Here is a 10,738-nt window from a genome sequence, read left to right as displayed (position 1 = left end):
CTGTCTATCTCTGTCTCTGTCTGCGGGTCTCTCGGTCTCTCTCTTCCCCGTAGCCCCGCCCGGGCTGGCGGCTGGGAAGGTGTTTCATCCATTATTCAGCAGGAAAAGTCTGGAGAACAAAAGCTCCGATAAAAATAGTCAGCCTCTTCTCTCCCCCCGCCCCCCCCATCTCCTCCTCCTCTCTCTCCCCCTCCTCCTCCCAGGAGCTACGCTGAGGGCGCCTGGCCCGGAGGTGGGGGTGGAAGACGGAGATGACCTGGAGACGCCCCCAGAGGCTCCGGAAAAGTGGGGGGGGGGAGGGAAGGAAGTGATGAAGGGATGGAGGAGAAAGAGGGTGTCAGTGAGTGGGGACCCGCCCGCACTCATACATCCCCTCCCCCTCCTCCGCAGGGCATCTGGTCACAGCTTAGGTGTCTACGTGTTCACACGTGTGTAGGCGTCTAGGGTGGCTCTTTCTGTGGCCCAGATGTGGGTATTCAGGTCTGCCCACAAAGCTCTGTGGGCTTCTCTCTGCGCCTTACCCAGGGCTGGCTGCCGGGGTGAATTGGGGTGCGTGGGGGGAGGGGGGCGCGCTCACAGTGTCCCTTTGTGTCTCCCTGGGCGTATTTGGGCGGCTTCGCCTCTACCTGAGCCCCGGAGCCTGCTTGAACGTGGATCCCGGCGCTATCGCGTGGGCGCGTGGGTTATGGAAGTGTGCAGCGGCTGTGTGGGGCTGCGTGTATTTGTGCGTGCACACCCGAGCGAGCGGGAGGCCAAAGGGAGGGAATTCCCCGGGCCGGAGGCGGGCTCCGTCTGGGCCGAGCCCTCGAGGGCCCAGGAGACCCCCCAGGGGCTGGCAGGGCAGGGCTGGCCTTGGGACTGGCCGCCGACAGCCGCTCACAGGCTGTTGAAAACCTGGAGAAAGGCTTGGTTGCCCGGGCGACCCGCTGGCGGGCCTGATGGGCCCCATTAAACTCCAATCACATGTAAATCTCCTCCAGGGGGCTGGGGGCGGGCGCGCTTTATTTATGAGCTGAGGGCAGAGGCTCAAGTGAGAGACGGAGACTGGGGAGAGGCTGAATGAGGAGAGAGACTGGAAAGCAGGGCTGCTCCGGGGCGAAGGAGATGAAAAGGAGGAGCTCCAAAGCGGACGCCGCCGTCTGGGGGCTACCTTGGACGAGGAGGGGAGAGGGAAGGAATACGCATTTATTTAGCACCTACTATATACCAGGCTCTGTGCAAAGCACTTTTCAAATATCTTATCTGCTCTTCCCAACAACCCTGTGAAGTAGGTTCCCTTGTGATCGGCATCTTTACGCCTGGGGGCACTGAGGGAGATGGCCTTGAGGTGACTTGTCCAGGGTCTCATAGCTAGAATGTGCCGGAAGGTCTTCCTGACTCCAGGTCCATCTCTCTATCCACTGAGCCACCAACGTGCCATCATTTCCCCTTCCCGGCCTCAGTTTCCTCCACTGTAAAGTAAGGGGGTTGGCCGATTGTCTCTGAAGCTCCCTTCCAGCTCCAGATGTAGGATCCTCTGGGAAAGAGGAGAGTGATGGAAGGAAGAGGCCAGAAATGAGGGAGCCGATGGGGGAGGGGGGCAGACAAGAGAGGAAATAAGCCTGGGAAGGGGGGCAGAGGCCAGAAAGAAGGCCCCATAAATGCCTTCGGAATGACTGTCTTCTGAACCGAGAGAGGAGGGGGTGGAACACCATGACCCATTAATGGGCCTCAGTCCTCCCCTCTTTGTCACCTTACAAAGGGTCCGAATTTATCACCCCCACGCTCCAGCCTCCTCTCCCCCTCACCTCCACTAGCTGGGGCCCAGAATATCCTATTCCCCCTGCGTTTCCGCCTTCTCTAACTTCCCACCCACTGAGGCTGGCTTGGCCTGGCCCGCACTCCATCTGCTGGCTCCCACTTACTTCCTGGGGAAATGGTTTCACCTTTATCACACCTTCCCGGCAGGAGAATGGGGGCTGGTGTGGACGGAAAGGACATCCTCTCTCCCTCATTTTGGGTCTGCTCAGGGCTGAGGCTGGAACGAGAGCCCGAGACCTGGGGAGAAAGGCAGGAGACAAGGACAAGTGCTCATGTCCAGTGTAGAAAATCGGGCAAGGGAGGAACTGCTTTTTAGGCTAATTTAGGACTGCTTGCAGTGCCTTTCCCATGAACACACAACTTTTGGGCAGGCACAGGGCAGACCCGTTCAGTTCTTGTGACTCGGTTTACCCTCTGCCCATATTTATTGCTTAACCTCCGTTTCCCTCAGTTTCCTCAAACGTAAAAATGGAGCAGATAATAGTACTTAGGTTGCAGGGTTGCTGTGTTCCTCACCTAATGAAATACTCTACTGGGTAGGTAATATTCTCTTCCCCTGCCCCTTAACCCCAGTTATTTCCAGCTCTTCTGACTGAATCCCTGAGGGGCAGGAGCTAGAACGGAAAACAGGGTTAGCGCTATGTGTAAGGGGAAAGACCAGTGTCCGGAATGGAGGGTCTAGTCCTGATTTTGCCCTTCGGGCTCACTGGGTGACTCTGGATAAGTCATTTTCCTCCCTCTAGGCTTCAGTGCCCTCCTCGGTAAAAAGACCAAGGTTAAAGTTACAGAATGATAAAGGCAGGAAGCTTCGAGGTCACGGAGTGTTACCCCACGCTTTGGTTTCCCTCTCTATAAAAAGAGAGGATTGGAAGAAGTATCTTCTGGCTCAGCTGTTCCGAGACTGGGAGTCTCATCATTCTAAATATTTAAAGGACTTTGGGAAAATCCCTCCTCCCCCCTTTAGGGATGCCTGGAGCATCAATCATAGGAATCGGAGCTGAGGGGCCCCTAGTCCCTAGTTTTCCAAGCTGTGGGACATGACCTGTGAGGCCAGCCCAGGGGGGGAAGGGCTCAAGCCCCGGCTGATCTCCAAGCCTGTTCCCCTCAAAACAGGGCCCACCATTCCTGGAGATTTTTAAAAAAACAGCTTCATTTTTTCACTGAAACAGAGCATGTAGGGAATTTTTAAAAAATGCTAACTGGTGGGAGGTGGCAGCTGGTGTGTGGCCTGCTTCTGCTGCCTGGGAACCAAGGGTGCTGGGCCAAGGGACCCTTCCCTTGCCTCCCTCCTGGCCCCCCACTCCCAGTGTGGGCAGCTCTGCGCCTCATCTCCTCCTACTCTGACAGAGGCCCTGGAGCCTCCAACTGAGGGAGGAGGTAGGGGTGCATGCTCCTACCCCCACTGCCCCAGAGGTTCATGATGCCTGCCTATCATCCACCCACTTAGAAGGGAATTGGGCTGGAGCTCATCTCCTCCCTGACACTTAAGGGGCTCTCCCATGGGTGTGGAGAGCTCTTTTCTCTCTTCTTTTTAACCCTGACCTTCTGTCTTAGAATCAGTACTGTGTATCGATTCCAAAGCAGAACTATAAGTTCTAGGGCAATTGGGGGGTAGGGGACTGGGGAGGTAGATAAATGACTTGCCCAGGGTCATACTGCTAGGAAATAGCTGAGGCCACACACCAGGATCTCTCTTCTCTAGGCCTGTCTTTCTATCCACCGAGCCACTTCGGTGCCCTGGTGAAGGGGATTCTTAGGGCTGGACATGATCGATGGACCCCTGAGATCCCAAGAACACTTGCTGCTTGTGGGGGGCCATCCACAACTCCACACCTTTACCCAATTCCTGGTAATGAGTACCAAAGACTTTCCTAGGGACATTCATTTTTTTTTTTTTAGCAAATAGATCTATTTATCTAAATCAACAGCAAAACAGAAATCAGAAAAAAACATATGCTGGAAAATAGTTACACAGAGTAAGTAAGCTCGAGCCCCCACCCCCATAAGCAGCAAGGTAACTCAGTTCAATTAAGAGAAAAAGTCTCACAAGTCCGAGGGACTCATGAGAAAGAACCGTGGGAGCAGAAACACAGAAGGAAAACATATGATTGATCACATGGTTGGGGATGGAGACTAAATGAACACTCTATTGCAAATATCAATACTAAGGAAATAGGTCTTGATCAATGACACATGTAAAACCCTGTGGAATTGCTTGTTGACTACAGGAGGGGAGAAGGAAGAGGGGAGGGAAAAAGCATGATCATGGAACCATGGAGAAATATTCTAAATTAAGTAATTAAATAAATCAATTCAAAATCAAGAGAAAAAGTCTCAGATCTTACCAAGAGAAAATAGCTCCAAGTGTCTAGTGTAGTGAGCTGGTCATAGGGACACAGTTGAGGTTGCTGACTGCTTCTTCCCAGTCTTTTTCTCCCTTCAGGGATATGGAGAGAGTTTTTTTCTCTCTCAAAGCTCAAAGTCAGAAGACGAACATCTTTCTTTTTTAAAAAACTTATTTATTTAATAGAATTTATACCCAGGTATCTCAGCTCCTCCCTCCCCGCCTCACACCATAGAAGGTATCACCGGACAAAAAGATGCGTATATGTAGCTCAGATCTTTTATTTTGCCATTCTTTAGTTCATTCCCTGGAGGTGGCCATCCCCAACTTATTCTTCCAGTATTCATTCTATAGCTCAATGATTCTCAAAGTGGGAGCCACTGCCCCCTGGTGGGTGCTACAGCGATTCAGGAGGCGGTGATGGCTACAGGTGCATTTATCTTTCCTATTAATTGCTATTAAAATTTTTAAAAATTTAATTTCCAGGGGGCTAAGTCATATTTTTTCTGGAAAGGGTGGTAGGCCAAAAAAGTTTGGGAACCACTGAGTGTAGCTGTATAGAATATTCTCTTGGTTCTACCCATTTCACTCTTCATTACTTCACGTGGGTCTTTCCAAGTTGTTGTTTTTTTGTATTTTTTTTTTATTAACCTGCTCATTGTTTCTTCTGGTGCATCAAAATCAAAGGCCATAATTGGTCCAGCCATTCCCCAGGTGATGGAAGGTAAAAGACTGTTCCCGTGGAGTTTGCCCCTAAACCTCTGGATATAGCATAGTGCTGTATCTGGCATCAGAGGGTCCAGGTTCAAATGATGACTTTGCCACTGTCAGAAGGCAGGAAGAAAGGACAGGGCAGCTAGTGACTCAGTGGATAGAGAGCCAGGCCTAGAGATAAGAGATCCTGGGTTCAAATCTAACCTCAGATACTTCTTAGCCATGTAACCCTGTACAAGTCACATAACCTCCTTATTGCCTAGCTCTTCTGCCTTGGAAGCAATACACAGTATTGATTCTAAGAGAGAAGGTACCAGTTAAAAAAAAGGAAGGAGGGAGGGAGGGAAAGAGAAAGGAAAGAAAGAAGGAAGGGAGGGAAGGAAGAAGGGGGGGAGGGAGGAAGGAAGAAAGGAAGGAAAAGAGGGAGGGAGGGAAGAAGGAAGGGAGGGAGAAAGGGAGGGAGGGAGGAAAGAAGAAAATAAGGAAGGGAGAGAGGGAGGGAGAGAAGAAGGGAATAAGGAAGGAAGGAAGGAAGAGAAGGAGAAAAGAAGGAAGGGAGAGAGGGAAGAAAGAAGGAAGGAAGGAAAGAAGGAAAGGAAGAAGAGAAAGACAAAGGCCTGGACTCCAAACCTACCTCAGTTACTAGTATCTGTGGCAGTGGACAAGTACATAATTTCTCCCTGAACCTTAGTTTTCCTATTTGTAAAATGGCACTAATGATACCTCTTACCTGGCAGAATTACTGAAAGGATCAAATAGAGCAAAGTATATAAAAGACTCCATAAACCTTAAATGCCCAAGGAATGTTGGGTATTCTATTTTAAACAGTTCAACTTTCTATATACAGAGCTTCCAGCAAGACAAGACATAGCAAACCAGGCCTGGATCCTGGGTACAGGACAGCCTGCTTCCTACACCCAGACCTAAGTGCTGATGGTGCAGGAGAAATGGTAGCAGCCACCCAGCCACCCGCCACCCCTCAACCTGCCCTCCCATCCCCAGGCACTCCATCTGAGGACATTCGTGTCCTCCCTTCCCCAAAGTATGATACTGCCTGGTTCCAGGGAAGCCCCAGGGTTCCTTCCTAGGGAGGAATCTTTTCTCTCTACTTAAGATCAGCCTAAGATCACTTCTCTCCTCTTCCTTCTTAATGTTCCTAATTAAAATCACTTTTTTTTTTTTTTTGAGACTGGCTCTCCCTGTCTCACCCAGGTCAGAAGTATCCAGCCGCCTATAGGCCTGAGCCAACCACTGACTAGTACAGTCATTTTTTTCTCCTCCATTTTTCCAGCTTGGGCTAGTTCTGACTCTGGAGGAATGGAGGCTTGAGCTCCCAGGATTTCACCGTCCTGGTGCCAAATGAGTACAGACATTCAACAGAACTCCTGAGCTCCTCACCCACCAGTTTCAGCCTCGTCCAAATTCTTTCATAGATTTCCTTCCCCAACTCTGAAAGGCCTCTTTGCTTCCTTTGTCCCACTCCAGTTTTCCTGGTCCCTTCACCCATCAAATTGGACAGTCAGCTTGGTACTGTGGTAAAGGACTCACTCTGAAGTCAGAGAGACCTGATCTAATGTCTTGGGATTGACTAGTAACTGTGTGATCTTGGGCAAGTCATGCACATTCTCTTGTTCTTAATTACCTAATCTGTAAAATGAAGGGGTTAGAAAAATGGCCTCTTGAGTTCTCTCTAAGGACCTCTAGGACCTTTAGTCTTCCTCCAAGGTTTCCAAGGAGCAGTATAGGACAGAGGTTAGAGAGCCAGGCCAGTCTTGGAACCCAAAAGATATGGGGTCAAGTTCTGACTGACGCAGTACCTCTGTGGCCCTGATTCTGGCTAAATCACTGAGGCACCACAATTCCTAAAGCACTGGATTTGGTTTCAGGAAGGTCTGAGTCAAACCTTGACTCAGACATTTCCTTAGCTTTATGACCCTAGGCAAGTCATTTCATCTTTCCATGCTTTCCATGGACCTCTGTAGGGCTATAAATTGCAAAGCAGGTGGCAGGCCCCTCAGAACACACTGAGATTTCTATCCTCCGTCTCTTCAGCGCCCACACCAGTGAAGAGGGGTGATGAATCTGCCTTTGTGGGACGCTAGATTCTCCCACTGGTGCTTGGCAATGACTTAAGAAGGTTGTGTAATGGAGTTCAATGAGTCTGTCTTTGGAATCAGAAGTCCTGGTTTCAAATGTTGAGTCTGCTACTTACTATCTGTGGCCCCACCACCACTACCACCACCACCACCAACTTGTTTTTCCCTTTTTCTGAGATGAGAAGTCTGCATTACTTGGTCTTTGATCTGATTTTGAAATGGAGATGGTCAGGAGTGAGATAGGTTGATCTCTCAGAAGGAGGCTTCCTCTAGGACTAAAAGAACTAGAATCTCAACACCTCCCCACCCCCACCCCAGGGGCACAAGTACAGGGGAGGCCAGGCTCAACTCATCCAGAGGAGATCAGGTTCTGGAAAATTTAGTCAAATAGTACAAACTTATAGAATCACAGATTTTGAAGCTGGAAGGGAACAGAGGAGCCATCCAGATTAGCCCAGTCCTTTAAGGGCTCTCTGCCATATCACATTCAACAAATGGTCACCCATCCTCAATTTGAAGACTTACAGGGGGAGGGAACCCACCACCTTATGGTCAATATTTCCTGACACCAGACCAAAATGTATTTGTATTTACCAGCTGTGTGGTCTGGTGCAAGTGATTTCATTTCTGAGTGTCAGACAACTCTCTGAGTAAATTTTATTTATTAAATTATAGACGGGTTGCACTCTGCAATCTGGAGGAGGGATTTCTCATATAATTATTTTCTATATATTTTTTGACATCCTAGGTCTTAGCTACTAACCAGGAATAGGCAGACATAAACACAGATACAGACACAGATGCAAAGATAAAGGTATAGACATAAATATAGATATAGACACAGATACAGACACAGACATAGAGATATTGGTACAGAAATAAGTACAGACACAGACATAGACTTAGACATAGACACAGATACAGACACAGACATGTGTAAAAACATAAGTACAGACTCAGGCATAGACACAGACACAAAGATATAGGTATAGACATAAATACAGACTCAGGCATAGACACAGACACAAAGATATAGGTATAGACATAAGTACAGACTCAGACATAGACACAGATACAGTCACAGACACATATATAAACATAAGTACAGACATAGACAAGATACAAAGATATAGGTATAGACATAAGTACAGACTCAGACATAGACACAGATACAGACACAGATATAGAGACATTGGTACAGAAATAAGTACAGACACAGACTTAGACATAGACACAGAAAAAGAGACACATACACAGACACAGGCACTCTCCTCATTTCCCGCCTGACCGAACTACTTTGGGAATTCCCCGACCCTACCAAAACTTTGAGACCCTTACCTTCCCCATTTTCTTTCCAGCTCTTTTCTGAATTTTGTCTTCTTCCATTAGAGTATATACACAGTTCTTTGGGAGCAGGGATTGTCTTTTTAAAATTTGTATTCCCAGCTTTTAATATAATGCAAAGCACGTAGTAAGTACTTAATGTTTATTGATTGATTCAGACACAGGTAAAAATAACAATAGTTTCTATTTCTATAGATGTGCTTTATAATTATTATCTCATTTTATCCTCACAACAATCTTGGAAGGTAGGTGCTGTTATTATCCCCATTTTAGATGAGAAAACCAAGGCTGAGGTTAAATGACTTGTCCAGGGTCGCATAGCTAATATCTGAGGATGGATTTGAACTCAGGCCTTCATGACTCCAGACCCAGTGCTCCCCCCACTGCATCCCCTAATTTCATTACTTTGACATAGATAAAGATTTCGATGTACTAGTAGTACTACATATACAAGAACTACTACATACTACATAGGTCTAATTGCACTCAAACACACACATTGCACTCACTCTGTGACTTCCACAAGACTAATTGATAAATCCGAAATTAATTCAGGGAGAATTAAAAGGAACTATGAGCTAGATTCTTGTAGAATTAGCATTCTATGCAAAATATTCTGACATGTTACATCCTAAGGACATAACATTCTTTAGTCTCTAACGTCTCTTCCAGCTCTAATATTTAATGTTCTGTATTCCAACATTCTAAATTCTAAGGTCCCTCTTGCCTTAAACATTCTGTTTTCTAAGGCCCCTCCCATCTCTTCTCTAAAGCTCCTCCAGCTGTGACATTTTAAATTCTAAGGCCCCTCCTGACTTCAATGTCCCATGTCCTAAGAGCTCTCCCCACCTTTGATGTTCCCCATATCTGTGCTAGGAGATTTAGGTTCAAGCCTGACCTCTGGCACTTTCAGAATCATCCCTGATATTTAAAAGGAGTTCTTAGGGGCAGCCAGGTAGCCCAGTGGATAGAGAATCAGGCCTGGAGTTGAGAGGATCAAAGTTCAAATGTGACCTCAGACTCTTCCTAGCTATGTGACCCTAGGCAAGTCACTTAACCCCAATTACTTAGCTCTTGCCACTTTTCTGTCTTAGAATTCATACTAAGATAGAAGGTAAGGTTTTAAAAATAATAAGAATACTAACAAATAGAGCTCTTCACCACCCTCTTAGTTTTCTTAGCTTTGCTCAGTTGACCCTCACAATCAAACCGGGGGATAAATAGCACAGACATCACCTCCCCCCTTTCACAACTAAAGAAACTAAAGCCAGAAATTGTCTGTAATAGAGTTGTAGGATTTCAAGACTGATCTCTGCTGGCTCCAAGCCCACATTCTTTCCCCTACACCACCCTGAGCTTGCTGTATGACTAGGATTCAGTCAATTTATCACTGAGCCCTTGTTTCCTCATCTGTAAAATGGGGGAAATGCTAGTCACATTCCCCTTGAAGTATGTGAGGAAAGCCCTTTGCAGACCTGAGTGTAATGTCCAAAAGTGTGATCAAGGGAAAGATGGGATGGCGTAGGAGGCCACAGGGGTATCAGTGGCTCCTCAGGGTCCTCCTCGCCAGCCCCAACAGCTTCACCTCCACCCCCAAGTCCTCTCTTACAACAATTATTAAAATGGCAAATCTGAGCTTTGAGTGGCCCTGGTAAAGTATAAGTTCTCTGAGGGCAGGAACTAGTTATCCTTTATCTGTCTCTCTAGCAGGTAGCACTGGGCCTGGCACCTGGAGGCTACTTAATAAATGTTGGCTGAATGGGATTACATTGACTTGAGTGACCTTTGGCACACAGAACTGGTGTCAGGTGTCCCACTTCCTGGACAGAGTCATTTTTAGGGCCTGTGACCTCTTCCCAGATTCCTGTAGACACCAGGGGGACATTTCCAACTTTATCACCCGATGTGGTGGCATTGATGACTATGTACAGTGATCCCCTCTTGAAAGGGTTTGTGGGGAGAGGAAGGCTGGTAATTGGGTCTAAATGGACCCTCCAGAGTATGGTGGACTTAACAGGCAACTTATATAGTCAGTGGACCAGAATTTGAAACCCAACTCTTCAGCTTACTTGTCTTGGTGATCAAGGAAGTAACCTCTGGGGGTCTCAGTTTCCTTGTCTGTAAAATGAAAGAGTGGCACCAGATAATCATTAAGATTCTTTTGGCTCTAAATATCTTAGCTCTAAGCAGGGAATGAAAAGGAAAAGAAGAAATAGAGGGAAAGAAGGGAGAAGGAGAGGGGGAAGGGAGGAACAGAGAGGCAGATGGAGAAGAAAGGGGAGAGAGGAGGGAGAAAGAGGGAGAAAGGAAAAGAGAGAGAAAGAAGAGAGGAGAGACAAACAGACAGATAAATAGAGAAACGGGGAGGTGAAGACAGAGAGGCAGGAAGAAGCATGGAACGGATAGAGAGAGAGAGAAGGGGGAGAGAGAGAGGGAGAGA

Source organism: Gracilinanus agilis, chromosome 3, assembly GCF_016433145.1.
Source record: "Gracilinanus agilis isolate LMUSP501 chromosome 3, AgileGrace, whole genome shotgun sequence".
NCBI lineage: Eukaryota > Metazoa > Chordata > Mammalia > Didelphimorphia > Didelphidae > Gracilinanus > Gracilinanus agilis.
Note: the sequence above shows the minus strand (reverse complement) of the source record.